This window comes from Rhinoraja longicauda, chromosome 20 (genome assembly GCF_053455715.1).
Source record: "Rhinoraja longicauda isolate Sanriku21f chromosome 20, sRhiLon1.1, whole genome shotgun sequence".
NCBI classification, from domain to species: domain Eukaryota; kingdom Metazoa; phylum Chordata; class Chondrichthyes; order Rajiformes; family Arhynchobatidae; genus Rhinoraja; species Rhinoraja longicauda.
Genome location: NC_135972.1, coordinates 5,065,474 through 5,082,101, shown reverse-complemented (window position 1 = coordinate 5,082,101; position 16,628 = coordinate 5,065,474). Strand labels below are relative to the sequence as shown.

The following is a 16,628-nucleotide window of genomic DNA, read 5'->3' as shown; positions in this document are numbered from 1 at the left end:
AAATTTCTTTCAATTGCCTTAACTTCCAGTTGAGTTAACAGTCTCTTGGGAGGAACTTCATCAAATGCTTCCTGGTAGTCAATATAAAAACATCGGTAGACAATGCTGTGTCCACTATTTCAGTGACTCCTTCAATGATTTAATGTATCTGATGTAATTATTTAACACATTTACCATTATTTATTTCCATTTAAACAGCAGTATTATCTATTCTAAGGGATCCACAGAGTTTCAGACCATCCCTCTTCCTTCAATAGAATAGTGAAAATGTTTGTTTTAACTTGATATTCTTTGCAAATTTCTTCTGAAAGTGTTTGTAGCTTTCACTCTTAGGAACCTTTGTACAGCTTTCTGTCATCATTTGCGATTGTCTTTGCTTTTGCAGCAGGAAATGGCACTGACTCTCAACTTTTTCACTGCTTGCCACAAGTAGTTGTCTCAAAATAGTAGATAGACACAAAAAGCTGGAGTAACGCAGAAGGTCAGTCAGCATCTCTGGAGAAAAGGAATAGACGATGTTTCGGGTCGAGGCCTTTCTTCAGATTGAGAGTCAGAGGAAAGGGAAACTGAAGATATAGACGGTGATATGGAGAGGTATATAACAAATTAATGAAAGATATACAAACAAAGTAATAGACAATAGACACTAGGTGCAGGAGTAGGCCATTCGGCCCTTCGAGCCAGCACCGCCATTCAATGTGATCATGGCTGATCATTCTTAATCAGTACCCCGTTCCTGCCTTCTCCCCATACCCCCTGACTCCTCTATCCTTAAGAGCTCTATCTAGCTCTCTTGAATGCATTCAGAGAATTGGCCTCCACTGCCTTCTGAGGCAGAGAATTCCACAGAATCACAACTCTGACTGAAAAAGTTTTTCCTCATCTCTGTTCTAAATGGCCTACCCCTTATTCTTAAACTGTGGCCCCTGGTTCTGGACTCCCCCAACATTCGGAACATGTTTCCTGCCTCTAACGTGTCCAACCCCTTAATAATCTTGTACGTTTCGATAAGATCCCCTCTCATCCTTCTAAATTCTAGTGTATACAAGCCTTGTCGCCCCAGTCTTTCAACATATGACAGTCCCACCATTCCGGGAATTAAACTAGTAAACCTACGCTGCAGGCCCTCATTAGCAAGAATATCCTTCCTCAAATTTGGAGACCAAAACTGCACACAGTACTCCAGGTGCGGTCTCACTAGGGCCCTGTACAACTGCAGAAGGACCGCTTTGCTCCTTTACTCAATTCCTCTTGTTATGAAGGCCAACATTCCATTGGCTTTCTTCACTGCCTGCTGTACCTGCATGCTTCCTTTCAGTGACTGATGCACTAGGACACCCAGATCTCGTTGTACGTCCCCTTTTCCTAAATTGACACCATTCAGATAGTACTCTGCCTTCCTATTCTTACCACCAAAGTGGATAACCTCACACTTATCCACATTAAACTGCATCTGCCATGCATCCACCCACTCACACAACCTGTCCAAGTCACCCTGCAACCTCATAGCATCTCCCTCACAGTTCACACTACCACCCAGCTTTGTATCATCTGTAAATTTGCTAATGGTACTTTTAATCCCTTCATTCAAGTCGTTAATGTATATTGTATATAGCTGCGAACCCAGCACCGAGCCTTGCGGTACCCCACTAGTCACTGCCTGCCATTCTGAAAGGGACCCGTTTATCCCCACTCTTTGCTTTCTGTCTGTCAACCAATTTTCTATCCATGTCGGTATCCTACCTCCAATACCATGTGCTCTAATTTTGCCTACTAATCTCCTATGTGGAACCTTGTCGAAGGCTTTCTGAAAGTCGAGGTACACCACATCCACCGGCTCTCCCCTGTTAATTTTCCTAGTTACATCCTCAAAGAATTCCAGAAGATTTGTCAAGCATGATTTCCCCTTCGTAAATCTATTCTGACTCGGAACAATCCTGTTCCTACTATCCAAATGCTCCGCAATTTTGTCTTTTATAATTGACTCCATGATGATAAAGGTGGCAGACAGGCCATTGTTAGCTGTTGTCAGATTGCTAATTGCGGCATTTCCGCTGGTCAGGTCTATGAATGGCATTTTTCTTCACCATTTTGTTTTAAGTGTTTAAGCTAAATTGGCAAGAAAATGAAAATAGAAAAGGAACAAAGAGAATCAATGAGTGAAGAGGATTAGAGAAGGAATTAGTACCATATAGTTGGATCAGAATAAAAAGGATTACAAAGCTTACAAAGATAATTTTAGAATGTACCTACTTATGAGCCCCTTGGCTCAGTGACATCAACCTTACCTCTGAGATGTATGCACTCAAGCTCCACACAAACAACTGAGCACTCATTTTTCTGATGGAGTATTGCATTTTTAAAGGAGATTATAAATTCTCAAGTGAAGATAAAGATCCCTTGGCAATACCTAAAGATGAAGTTTGGAGTTTTCTTGGTGGAATAGTTATGATTTATTCCTTAAACAATGCAAAAAACATATGAACATGGTGACTTATTTAATTGCTTTTGTTGTGCTGGCTTCCAACCTGGTTTGATGTACACTCTTGGCTATTTGCTGCCCCCAAGTGCAGCTCTGTGGAACTGATGAATAGGTATGATTCTTCACAGTGGAGTTATAATAGCACAGAAAGCAATGAAATATGATTCTATAAATCAAATATAAGCTATTTGGTTTCTCTCAGTGAGTCCCTTTCAGTAGGTCATACGTGTTCAACTCTAAATACAAGCAGCTCTGCCCATTTTATTTAATTCTTCTGTCCAATTTATTTAATCCCCAGAGGGAGAAACATGACCCTTTCTTCTTTCAAGAATCTGACAATTCTCGTTGATGCCAATGTTAATGAAACTAGGCCTTTGCAATATTGCTCAATGGCTACCATATATAATAATCAGCCCCACACAGTTCCTTTTCCAGATCAAAGTCATGTGATTCCAATATTAGTATTTTACTGTGTGTTTATTTCGACGCCTATCTTAAAGTTGCTAAATCTATCCATGGACATTTACCAATCACAACTAATTGGGAGTTCATTTTACAGAGAAATAATGCCACATGATATAACATTTAGTCACAAACTGACTGTAAACCTGACATATCTGTGTTTTAAATTGCCTATTTCTCGAAGCATGGTGAGATAGCACACCCTGTTGGCAGTTTAACAAAACTGCAGTACTGCAGAAACAATTAATTAAATACATTATATGGCCAATTACTTGAACATGCATTTTCTTTGATGAAATTAGTGATGTCTGAAACCTCTACATAACATGGTACTTTTCCAATACCTGCACATGCTTATGTAAATGAACAAATGAAATAGATAAAGGGGCAATATTAGTCTACATTTTTAAAGTCAGAATAGATGAAAAATCTTTATTAGTGAAATAATGTTTTTATTTATTTGCCATAAAATATATTTTCAAATTTGTTTTTGAAGAGAAAGAGAGAAAAGACCACACTGCATGGAAGAGTGTGCTATTTTTAGCAGCATCTCTCAAGCATTTTTGGCAGTAATCACAAGTTTTTCTCTGTTTAAATGCCAAAATTGGAATAAAACATTATTATTATTTAATAGAATTGGATGTATTGTTTTAAACATTTCAATGAGCAAACATCAGTACAATTATGCACAATATTTGGTTATTTTGAAAATTCTCCTAACACTTGGCTCCTATGATAGAGTTTTTGAGTGGTATCAGGCTGCATATTCACTGTGTTCTAGATGAACCTGCTTTTCATGTTTCAAGATGTTGATTTCTACTGAAGCCAGACTATCTTGATGTTATGAACACTTTCAGAGACATTCTGCATTGTCGAAGCTATGTTGATGTTTTTATTTTCTATATTTTTATTTTAATAGACAATAGACAATAGATGCAGGAGTAGGCCATTCGGCCCTTCGAGCCAGCACCGCGATTCACCGTGATCATCCACAATAAGTACCCCGTTCCTGCCTTCTCCCCATATCCCATGACTCCGCTATCATTAAGAACTCTATCTAGCTCTCTCTTGAAAGCATCCAGGGAATTCACCTCCACTGCCTTCTGAGGCAGAGAGTTCCACAGCTTCACAACTCTCTGAGTGAAAAAGTTTTTCCTCATCTCCGTTCTAAATGGCCTACCCCTTATTCTTAAACTATGGCCCCTGGTTCGGGACTCCCCCAACATCGGGAACATGTTTCCTGCCTCTAGCGTGTCCAATCCGTTAATAATCTTATGTTTTGATAAGATCCCCTCTCATCCTTCTAAATTCCAGAGTATACAAGCCCAGTCGCTCCAGCCTTTCAACATACGACAGTCCCGCCATTCCGGGAATTAACCTCGTGAACCTACGCTGCACTCCCTCAATAGTAAGAATGTTCTTCCTCAAATTTAGAGACCAAAACTGCACACAATACTCCAGGTGTGGTCTCACTCGGGCCCTGTACAACTGCAGAAGGACCTCTTTGCTCCTATGACAACATTCCATTGGCTTTCTTCACTGCCTGCTGTATCAGCATGCTTACTTTCAGTGACTGATGAACTAGGACACCTAGATCTCGTTGTACTCCCCCTTTTCCTAACTTGACACCATTCAGATAATAATCTGCCTTCCTGTTTTTACCATTAAACTGGATAACCTCACATTTATCCACATTAAACTGCATCTGCCATGCATCTGCCCACTCACACAACCTGTCCAAGTCACTCATAGCATCCTCCTCACACTTCACATTGCCACCCAGCTTTGTGTCATCTGCAAATTTTTGTTCTTTTTGTAATTAGTTACTTTGAAATAGAGAAGCACTAATGCTCTTGTAACTTTTATTATGATAGTTGGCATCTTTGAATCTTGATGAGAGTGGTGTGAGCCAATAGCAGGGGCAGTGGAAGTGTTAATGCACAGTAACAGCGAGTACGTATTATGGAGGCAATGTGTTGGGATTAATTGAAAATTGGTTGGCAGATGGAGAAAAGAGAGATCAGTGCTTGAGCCCAGGCTATTCATAATATATGTCAATGACTAGAATGAATAAACAAAATGTTTTATTTCAAACTCTGACACTAAACTGAGTTTCATTGATTATTGAAGAAAGATGTTCTGTGGACATGAGACAAAAAATAACAACCATTCTACATGCGTGAAAGGTTCAGATGGGGAGTAAAGCTCTTCTTGGCTATTAAAACACCTACCATGAATTCAAGTTAATAGGAGATACTTTGCCTTTGCCGCAGTTATCAGCCACACGATGGATGATGGCCAGAAATAAACTTTTGCTTTTGTATGATGGTAAAAGAAACTGGAGCTTCTGAATCTGTAACAAAAAACAGGGGACTGGGAGAACTCAGCAGCTCAAGCAGCATCTGTGGAGGTGTCCGTCAATGTTTTGGATTGACACCCTGCATCATTTGCAATATACTGGCCAGCACTGAATCAAGGTCTGGAACAGCTTTTTGGGACATGAACACCTCCCAAAATAATAATTCTCTTAAAAAGACAGTTGCAAATGAGGTTGAGCTTAGTTCAACTGAATTTTACTAACAGAAATAAAGATTGTCAGAAATTTAAAATGCCATTTCAGGTAAGGATCTAAAGTGACAATATTTCAGGTCAATTATCACAACTGAATTTTGAACGTTCCTGGTAAAATAGACAAAGAAAACCTTTCTGCACATTAATTTTTGTGAAAGGGGACCTAAAAATCTCCTTATGAACAGTAATTCCAAAGAGTCGGAAGTTAAATTCATGGGGACATCTACCACCATGCATCATACCTTAGATGAAGTAAAGACAACTTTAGTATGTCAGATTTTCATGTCAGAGAAAACCATTTTTGACAAACAGAATTTTTCTTGTGAGGAAAAATGTGCCAGACTCACATGGGCATCCCCTTATTTCCTGATGTACAAAGCGAGCTGAACAACTATCAAATTAGTGAAAGACACTTTAAACAAGTAAACGTTGCATGCATTTCCTTCTTTCAGTCTGAAACTTTGTTTGGCAAGTACCTCTTAAAATTACGGACTACTTTAGATAGAGTCATAAAGTTACACAGCACGAGAACAGGCCCATCAACCAAACTTGTGCATGCTGACCAATATGCCTAACTGAGCTAGCCCCTTTTGCCTGCGTTTGGGCCATATCTCTCTGAGCCTTTCATAAAAGATATAAAGCATGATTTTTTCAATCAAAGACAATTGCATATCAGGTTGAGGTTAAAGCAATTGAATTTTACTGACAGAACCTATTGTCATTGAGTCAGAGAGCCATAAGGTGACACAGTGTGGAAACAGGCCCAATGTCCCAGCTACACTAGTCCCACTTGCCTGCGCTTGCTAAATATCCCTCCAAACCTGTCCTAACCATGAACCTGTTTAACTGTTTCTTAAACGATGGGATAGTCCCAGCCTCAGCTACCTCCTCTGGCAGCTTGTTCCCTACACCCACCACCCTTTGTTAAAAAAATTACCCCTCGGATTCCTATTAAATCTTTTCCCTTTCACCTTGAACCTATGTCCTCTGGTCCTCAATTCCCCTAGTTGGGGCAATTCCCCTGTTGGGGCATCTACCCGATCTATTCCTCTCATGATTTTGTATAACTCTATAAGATCCTCTGCACTCCATGGAATAGAGACCCAGCTTACTCAACCTCTCCCTCTAGCTCACACCCTCTAGTCCTGGCAACATCCTCGTAAATCTTTTCTGAACACTTTCAAGCTTGACAATATCTTTCCTATAGCATGGTGCCCAGAACTGAACACAATATTCTAAATGCGGTCTCACCAACGTCTTATACAACTGCAACATGACCTCCCAACATCTATACTCAATATTCTGACTGATGAAGGCCAAAGTGCCAAAAGCCTTTTTGACCACCTTATCTACCTGTGACTCAACCTTCAAGGAGCTGTGCACCTGTACTCCTAGACCCCTCTGCTCTACAACGCTACTTAGAGGCCTACTATTTACTGTGTAGGTCCTGCCCTTGTGCAACGTCCCAAAGTGCAACACCTCACACTTCTCTGTATTAAATTCCATCAACCATTCCTCTGCGCACCTGGCAATCGTTCACAACCATCTTCACTATCTGCAAAACCACCAACTTTTGTATCATCAGCAAACTTGCTAATCTTGTCCTGTCTGTTATCATCCAAATCATTGATGTAGATGACAAACAGTAACGGGACCAGCACCGAAACCTGAGGCACACCACGAGGCACCAGTCTGAGAAGCACCATTACCCTCTGCTTCCGTCCATGGAGCCAATTTGTTATCCATTCAGCTATCTCTCTTTGGATCCCATGCGATCTAACCTTCCAGAGCAGCCTACCATGCGGAACCTTGTCGAATGTCTTACTGAAATCCATGTACACATCTACAGCTCTGCCCTCATCAACCTTTAAGGACATGTCTTCAAAAAAATCAATCAGATTTGTGAGACACAACCTCCCACGTACAAAACCATGCTGACTGTCCCTAATCAGCCCTTGCCCATCCAAATGCCTGCATATCCTATCCCTCAGAATACTCTCCAGTAACTTACCAACTACAGATGTTAAGCTCACCGGCCTATAGTTCCCAGCATTTTGCCTTCAGCCCTTCTTGAAAAGAGGTACAACATTTGCCACCCTCCAGTCTTCCGGCACCTCTCCTGTATTTAAGGACAACTTGTAAATTTCAACCAGGGCTCCCGCAATTTCCTCTCTAGTTTCCCACAATGTCCTCGGATATATCTGATCAGGCCCTGGAGATTTGTCTCTTTAAACACAACCATACCTACAGTACTTCTTCGACAGTAACCCTGACTGCTCTCAAGCTACTTCCAGTGCTCCAATTTCCTCCGTCCTACTGTCTTTCTCCTCGGAATATACAGAGGAGAAATACTCGTTTAAGACCTTGCCCATTCCTGTGGTTCCACACAGAGTTGGCCGCTTTGATTCCTGAGAGGTCCCACTCACTCTCTAGTTACCCTTTTCCCCCTTATGTATTTATAAAATCTTTTGGGATTGTCCTTAATGCTACCCGCCAGAGCTACCTCCTGGCCCCTTTTCTAATTTACTCCTTAGTTCCCGAAACTCCTCCAGGGATGCACTTGATCCCAGCTGCCTATACCTGTCCCATGCATCCTTCTTGTTTTTGAGTAACGTCTCAATTTCCCTCGTCAGTCAAACTTCCTAACACTGGCCTGCTTTGACCTTCACTCTAACGGGGACGTACACTTACTGAGCTTTCTTTAGTACACTTTTAAAAACATCCCACTTGGCCGATGTTTCTTTCCCCTCTAATAACCTGCTCCATTTGAGCGAGACCTTCTCTCATACCCTCAAAGTTGGCCTTACCCCAGTTGAGCATTTTAACACGTGAACCCTCTCCGTCCCTATCCATAACTATCTTAAACCTAATCGAACTGTGGTCATTGGTCCCAAAAGGCTCCTCCACAAACACTTCATTAACTTGGCCTTCCCAATTTCCCAATACTAGATCCAGCGTTGCCCTCTCATGTGTGGGGGGCTCCACATACTGCTTAAGAAAACTCTCCTGAACACTTTTGAGGAATGGCACCCCATCTGAACCCTTCATACTATGATTTTCCCAGTCTATATTGGGAAAGTGAAAATCCCCTACTGCAACAAACTTATTTGACCTGCAGCCATCTGCAATCTCCCGGCACATTTGTTCTTCTAATTCCCGTTGACTATTCTGGGGTCTGTAGTACACCCCCAACAAGATGATCATCCCTTTCCTGTTCCTCAGCTCCACCCATATAGCCTCACTAGACGAACCATCCGTAATGTCACCTCTGAACACAGCCGTGACATCCTCTTTAACTAATAATGAAACCCCCCTTCCATTTCTTTGGTCCCAAAGAAATAATATCTCAGGTCAATAATGCCTGAGATTTGAATCATCCTGATAAGATGGGTGTAGACAAATGAAAACATTTGCCGTTTGTGGTTTTAAATAGTATTTTCTTCAGATTGCAGTGAGGGATAGGAATGACTGAGTTAGTGTATATAACATATAACATATAACAACTACAGCATGGAAACAGGCCTGTCCGGCCCTACCAGTCCACGCCGACCATTCTCCCTGACCTAGTCTCATCTACCTGCACTCAGACCATAACCCTCCAATCCCCTCCTATCCATATACCTATCCAATTTACTCTTAAATAATAAAATCGAGCCAGCCTCCACCACTTCCACCGGAAGTCCATTCCATACAGCCACAACCCTCTGAGTAAAGAAGTTCCCCCTCATGTTACCCCTAAACCTTTGTCCCTCAATTCTGAAGCTATGTCCCCTTGTTGGAATCTTCCCCACTCTCAAAGGGAAAAGCCTACCCACGTCAACTCTGTCCGTCCCTCTCAAAATTTTAAAAACCTCTATCAAGTCCCCCCTCAACCTTCTACGCTCCAAAGAATAAAGACCCAACCTGTTCAACCTCTCTCTGTAGCCTAAGTGCTGAAACCCAGGCAACATTCTAGTAAATCTCCTCTGTACCCTCTCCATTTTGTCGACATCCTTCCTATAATTTGGCGACCAGAACTGCACACCATACTCCAGATTTGGCCTCACCAATGCCCTGTACAATTTCAACATTACATCCCAACTTCTATACTCGATGCTCTGATTTATAAAGGCAAGCATACCAAACGCCCTCTTCACCACCCTATCCACATGAGATTCCACCCTCAGGGAACAATGCACAGTTATTCCCAGATCCCTCTGTTCCACTGCATTCCTCAATTCCCTACCATTTACCCTGTACGTCCTATTTTGATTTGTCCTACCAAAATGCAGCACCTCACACTTATCAGCATTAAACTCCATCTGCCATCTTTCAGCCCACCCTTCCAAAAGGCCCAAGTCTCTCTGTAGACTTTGAAAATCTACCTCACTATCAACTACTCCACCTATCTTAGTATCATCTGCATATTTACTAATCCAATTTGCCACACCATCATCCAGATCATTAATGTAAATGACAAACAACAGTGGACCCAACACAGATCCTTGGGGCACTCCACTAGACACTGGCCTCCAACCTGACATACAATTGTCAACCGTTACCCTCTGGTATCTCCCATTCAGCCATTGTTGAATCCATCTTGCAACCTCACTATTAATACCCAACGATTTAACCTTCTTAATCAACCTTCCATGTGGAACCTTGTCAAATGCCTTACTGAAGTCCATATAGACAACATCCACAGCCTTGCCCTTATCAATTTCCCTGGTAACCTCTTCAAAAAATTCAAGAAGATTAGTCAAACATGACCTTCCAGGCACAAATCCATGTTGACTGTTTCTAATCAGGCCTTGATTATCCAAATAATTATATATATTGTCCCTAAGTATCTTTTCCATTAATACTTGCATTTAGCTTATGAATCAAATTGAGTTCCACTACCTACAATAATGTTTTCAACACAACCACAGTCACCAATGTTCAATAACAACTTAAAGTGTAACAGCAGCAGAGTTAGCCAATCTCTAGTCAAAATGCAAAAGATACAGCACATCCATTGGATATGCATGTTCAGTCATTCAGTCATATTCAGAAGTCAGACTTTTTTCTGATTGTAGAGTTGGAGAAGAGATTAGAGTGGTCAGTAGATCTACCAGAGTTTGTAAACCTATGGCAAGACAGACACTGGAACTTTTTCATGTATCTAGTTTACAAAAAGCATATTTTTAGAAGAGGAATCAATGTGATACATTTCTTTGCCATCAATATTAAATTCTGCTATTGGATGAAGGAATTATATATTAAACATACTCTTGATCATCAGTCTGCACTGAAAACTTGAAGTAAAATTTAATTGTTTAAGAATTTAGCATTCAGCTTTGTTAATAAACCATTATTATTCTTTGAAATCCAATGTGTCCAATTCCATGTGTCAGAATCACACGCAGATGACATTACTTTTTCCAAATTGGCAGAAGCCACAATTTGGCTAGGAATTTGCACGTACTTCCTGCCAGCCATATTGTGCCAACTTAATGAATAAAGTGTATTATTGAAATGAACCTTTAGAAAATATGTAATGTAATTTTTTAACATGTAATAAAAATTATTTGATTACAAGGGAATGGCCACACCATTTTCTAATCTTTCCCCTGCTTCAAGGATTCCTATGTGATTTTTTAGATGGTTCATTATACTAGGATACACTGATTGAAGAATCTGTCACAATAAGAAATGAAAATAGTGCTTAATAGAAATTTTAAATGATTAGAATTAATAGATGGCGCTGCATCTAGCAATAAAGTCTCTCAAGTATGGGCAGATTCATGGACAAAGAGGGCATGAATAATTTTCATAGCGCTATATAATTTTAAACCTGCAGTATTTATTTTACAGAATACATTTGAGAGTCGATTTCTGCTCAAAACTGTCAAGTCTGAGCTGATAGGAGATCACAAAATGCTTTCGCAATGCCGCAGTGACCTACATTCTTAACTTTAAAAAAAAGATTTATGAAGTTACTGGAAAATAGGTCACACTTTTGGAAAATGTTAAGGATTCCTTTAATTAGAATTCTATGATAAAATGCTTTTCATCTTAAATTCAAAGTATCCTAAGAAATCTTGACATTAAATTCCAAGTACAAATCAATCAAATTCACCATTGATACTCTGCTTACTTTGAGACCCACTAAATTGGTGTGCAGGGCTATCAGAGTACCTTGGTCTGGGGTTCATCTAGGTGCATACTCAAAATCCCTTATCTATTCAGAAATGTGGGGCTAACAGTGGAGTAACTAGTTTGCCTGGTTAAAGTTCATTTGTGATCATCTGAGTCATACCCAATAACACACAACAAAAGCTTTTCAGTGTACCTCAGTACATGTGACATTAAACTAAACTAAACTAAGTATATGTGTACAGCTCAAATTATCTCAGATGGATGTTTGACAGACTTGTTTTCTTTTGGGTTTAGAGATTGATTTCCTACACCCTTCCTCAGTTTCTACCTGTTTCAATTATTTTCTCTCATGGTTCCATAAATGCAGGTAGTTTTCAGAATCCTCATAGTTTCCGGAAGTGGCGGCACTGCCCTGCAGCTGCGGCTCGCCGGCAGTCTGTTTGTCTTTCTTCTTTCTTTGTCTATTTGTTAGTGTTAGATGTATGAAATAGCCTACCTTTAGCTGTGTATATGTGGGGGGTGGTGGAGGGGTGGGGGAAACCTTTAAAAAAATCTCTTCCTCAACGGAGATGCGACCCTTTCCGAGTCGTATCTCCGTTTGCGCTAAAAAAAAAAAAAATTTAAACGCGGGGCCTTCCATCGCCCGCGGGGCCTTCCATCGACCGGTGTGGCTCGGCCGCTGGACTTAACAGTGCCCGGTGCGGCTCGGCCGCGGGGCCTTCCATCGCCCGGTACGGCAGTGGGATGGTTCAGCGCCAGGTGCGGCTCGGCCACGGGGCCTTCAATCGCCCGGCGCGGCTCGGCCGCGGGACTTTACATCACTGGTGCGGCTCGGCCGCGGGGCCGTCCATCGCCCGGCGCGGCTCGGCCGCGGGGCCTTCCATCGCCCGGCGCGGCTCGGCCGCGGGACCTAACATCGCCCGGCGCAGCTCGGCCGCGGGACTTTACATCGCTGGTGCGGCTCGGCCGCGGGACTTTACATCGCTGGTGCGGCTCGGCCGCGGGGCCTTCCATCGCCCGGCGCGGCTCGGCCGCGGGACTTAGCTGCGCACGGTACGGCTGCGGGGCCTTCCATCGCCCGGCTTGGCCGCGGGATGTTTCAGCGCCCGGTGCGGCTCGGCCGCGGGGACTTGGGCGTGGGGAAGAGAGCGGAAGTTTTGTTGCCTCCATCACAGTGAGGGGGTGTTTGGAGTCACTGTGATGGATGTTTGTGTTGGGGTTATGTGTCTTGTGTTTCTTTTTTTTGTGTGACTGCTGGTAACGTAATTTTGTTCGGTACCTCGGTACCGAATGACAAATAAAGGCTCTGTATTCTGTATTCTGTATTCTATAGTTAAATCTGTTTGACTTGAGGCAATAACTGTCTTTATTGCCAAATGTCAATATTACCAAATCCAGTTGAGGAGGAACACGAACAGCAAACATGGAAGATTTGTTTCCCTTCCTAGTTAGGTAATCGTGAGGCCAAGTACAATCTTCACCGATTTATTATAAGAAATATCAGCTTAGTCATTATGTACCTGGAATTTAACCTTGTTTTCTGTTGGTCTTCATAACTTTGGAACATTAGAAACGGAAGTAGAGTATTCAACTCCTTGTAATTGCTCGGCCACTCAATGAAATCATGGCTGACCCACACCTCAACTTTTCCTGCTGGTTAGGGAAAAGAATTCCAAGCTACTGCTTTTGTTTCTGTGAAAAGGTACATGCAGAATTCCCTTCCAAATGCCTGAGCTCTTAATGTTATGATTATAACATTGTTTATAATTTCTACACCAGAGAAAACAATTTCTCTTCATGAAACCTGACAAATTATAGAATACTTAGAGTGAAGTCTTTTGTTCTATTGTGTTTTAAGATTCTGGAAAGTGCTGTCCAATTAATTTGATTCCCTAATAATACAAAATTGTCCTTTTCAAATTCTGAACCCATTAACAACATCCTTTCCGACAATGCGTTCCAGGTTTTAATAATTTGCAGCATCAAAATATTTTTGCCTCATTTCTTTTTGGTTTTCTAAACATTTCCTAGGGTTCCTTTTAACATTATAATCACCTCAAATCAGTTCACAATATCCTATACACAAGGGAATAAGAACCAGATTTGTGCAACATCTCTCCACAATTTAACACCCAATATCCTCTACAAGGCATCATGTCAAGCCTATGATACCATACATTAAATGAAAAGAAGTACTTTAGATGGGTCTAAGAAGGGTCTCGACCCGAAACGTCACCCATTCATTCTCTCCTGAGATGCTGCCTGACTGGCTGAGTTACTCCAGCATTTTGTGAATAAATACCTTTGATTTGTACCAGCATCTGCAGTTATTTTCTTACTTTAGATGGAGAATCGCAAGGGTTCAACACATGTGAAGGCTACCTTTATCACACTGTATTGCATTTATCAACAGACTGATTGGATCAGTTCTTCACATATGACATTTAAAAATACAATTAGACTGTTTGGTGGCGAGGTTGGCATAACATAATTCATTAACAAATTAATTACATGGCTTGTTAGGCTTCTGAAAGGTGCTCAAACCCGAGTTCCCACCTCCACAAAGACAATATTAAATGTCAAATGGCAAAGAAATTGAAAGATTAATATATTTATTAATTATGATGGTTAGGAAGATATCTTCTACCAGATATTATATTTCACGTAATTTGTTATAAAAACTCCGGCCACAGCCGATGATTAAATGGAATAGCATGAATAGATAGTTGGATGATAATTGGAAAAACATCTTAGGGTAAGCAGATATTGATTGCTCAAACTTAGGCATGAGTGCTGTACCCCAGTTTTATCCTTGGTTTATGTACATGCTTTGGACTTGGGTAAATGGAGCACAATGTTGTGTTAATTCCTCTGTACGTGTCAAATAAATCACCTTTTATTTAAAATTAAAACTTTAAAGTGAAAACTAACATAATCTCCAGATTCTTTGTGGTGACCTAATAAGTTTTAGTTTTAGTTGAATTTATTAATGTCACATGTACAGAGACACAGTGAAAAGCTAATAGGAAAATAAAACCAAGAAATCTTTGGGACAGAGCAACAATGGGCTGATCATGTGTCTTCACTGATTTCATTGACCATGACCAGTGTTTCCTCAGGGATGACACAAATCTGGTCACAAATGCTGAAGCTTGTTTAGAATATAAAAGTATAGCACATAGCAAACAGATGCTGGACGGATATGAACACATTTATGGAACAGGCTAACAAGCAGCAGATGCAATTTAAAGAATCTAGGATGCAAGCACGAAATGGAGTGAAATATCACTCACAAACCAAACGTTTTGAAATGGTGAAGAGTTTGGTAGTTTTAGGAATAAAGCTGTTCCTAGTTGCAAAGCTGGAGGCAAAGTATTATCAAACTGAAATTATCACCAGAAGACTGAGAACAGAGAAAGGGCTATTTTGATAATGCAGATGATTGTTGGAACTTCAAGAATACCTTTTCACAGTGTAAGATTGAGGTGGACAAAATTGTGCCTTTTCCATAAAGAATGGATAAATATTTGAAGCATGCGAATATATGGTGAGTGAGAAAGACAATGGGAAAACTTTCAGATTAGTCTAACAATAGGGCAGCATTATAAAATCATTTGAATGTCTTTTCTGCGCTGTAGAGTTCTTAAGGTCCACTTGTCAAGCAAAATTAATACAATTTAAAGGGTGAAAATTTATTGATACTGTTTAGCTATGAAAAGTAGAGTATTTACTGATACTGTTTAGTTAAGAAAGTAGAAGGTTAAAATCATACTACAATTTCTTTTGCAGACCCTGTGTCAACTTTTGTGCATATACAGGTTGAAGCTGCAGTTGTATGAATATTACCTAATCTTATTTCAAAGGATGAAAACATTTGCTTTGGTTTAGTACAATGAGACAGTTCCACATTATGGTAATAAACCCTACTGACTGCATTTCAGCTGCAGAGAAAACAATTGCTCAGCTTGTTTGTCTCATAATTCAGAATATTTTTCTACAGAGGGCACTGCAACCCAGGTTTCTACCGGCAGAGCTGCAGTACTCAGATAAACGTCGCAAACATTAAGCTTGTGGCCAGCAGGTGCTGGTTGAAAACCTATCAGAGCAGGAAACAGAAAAGGCTATGAATCCTCCAGGCTCCAGTTACAGCCACTGGAGACCATCAATTAATATTAAATGAAGGCTCCAAAGAGAATTTATGTCTAGGGCTGTTCTAGCTCTGAAAGAAACAAAATAATTCTTTTGGGTAATTATTCTTTGCTGTTACTTGGATAGAATATACAGTATTTAATTTTTGCACATTGTCCTCCATATCCAGCAACTTAAAAGCAAAATATAGGCTGCATTTTTTAATGCTAAATGCAGAGCCTGCTTTTGTGCTTTAACCTTGATTCAGCTTCAGAAAAGTCTGTCACTTGTAGCCTCATATAGATAAACAGATATGAATGATAACGTAATAAAGCACAAAGTGCACATGTCTAATGTTAAAGAAAATTTACTGCAGATGCTTGAAATCTCAGACTAAACAGAAAATGATGGAAGTATTGAAGCATCTGTGAAGACAGTTCCAACAGTCATACTGGCACATGCGTTGTGCACATATGCCATATTTATCACCCCTAAAAATAAACCGTTTACTAGCTAGTGATGATGATCAGGTCAGAAATGTCATGCAATTTGCAGATACATCTCACTCACTCTCCAAACACATTGTGACAGAAGCTGGATTGGTGAATGGGAAGACCTATTCTATAGGCTTCATAAAATTTTGCTGAGCACTTCTATTGATTTTACAGAAACTCTTTTAATAAACATCAGTAATGACCTTGTCCTGAATTTCTTTTGATTTTTTTTTGCTTGCACTTTTGATGCTAAACGCAGAACCTGCTTTTGTGCTTTAACCTAGATTCAGCTTCAAAAATACTAGTTAAGAGATACAGCGTGGAAACAGGGCCTTCAGCCCACTGAGTCCGCGACAACCAGCGATCCCCAT

At 40.6% G+C, this 16,628-nt stretch overlaps 1 protein-coding gene across 2 annotated transcripts in view; it reads right to left on the bottom strand.

Annotated features, from left to right (window-relative positions):
- Positions 1 to 16,628, bottom strand: part of LOC144603514 (voltage-dependent calcium channel subunit alpha-2/delta-4-like) — a 115,807-nt gene that overhangs the window by 21,693 nt on the left and 77,486 nt on the right. The gene's annotated exons all lie outside the window — the stretch shown is intronic.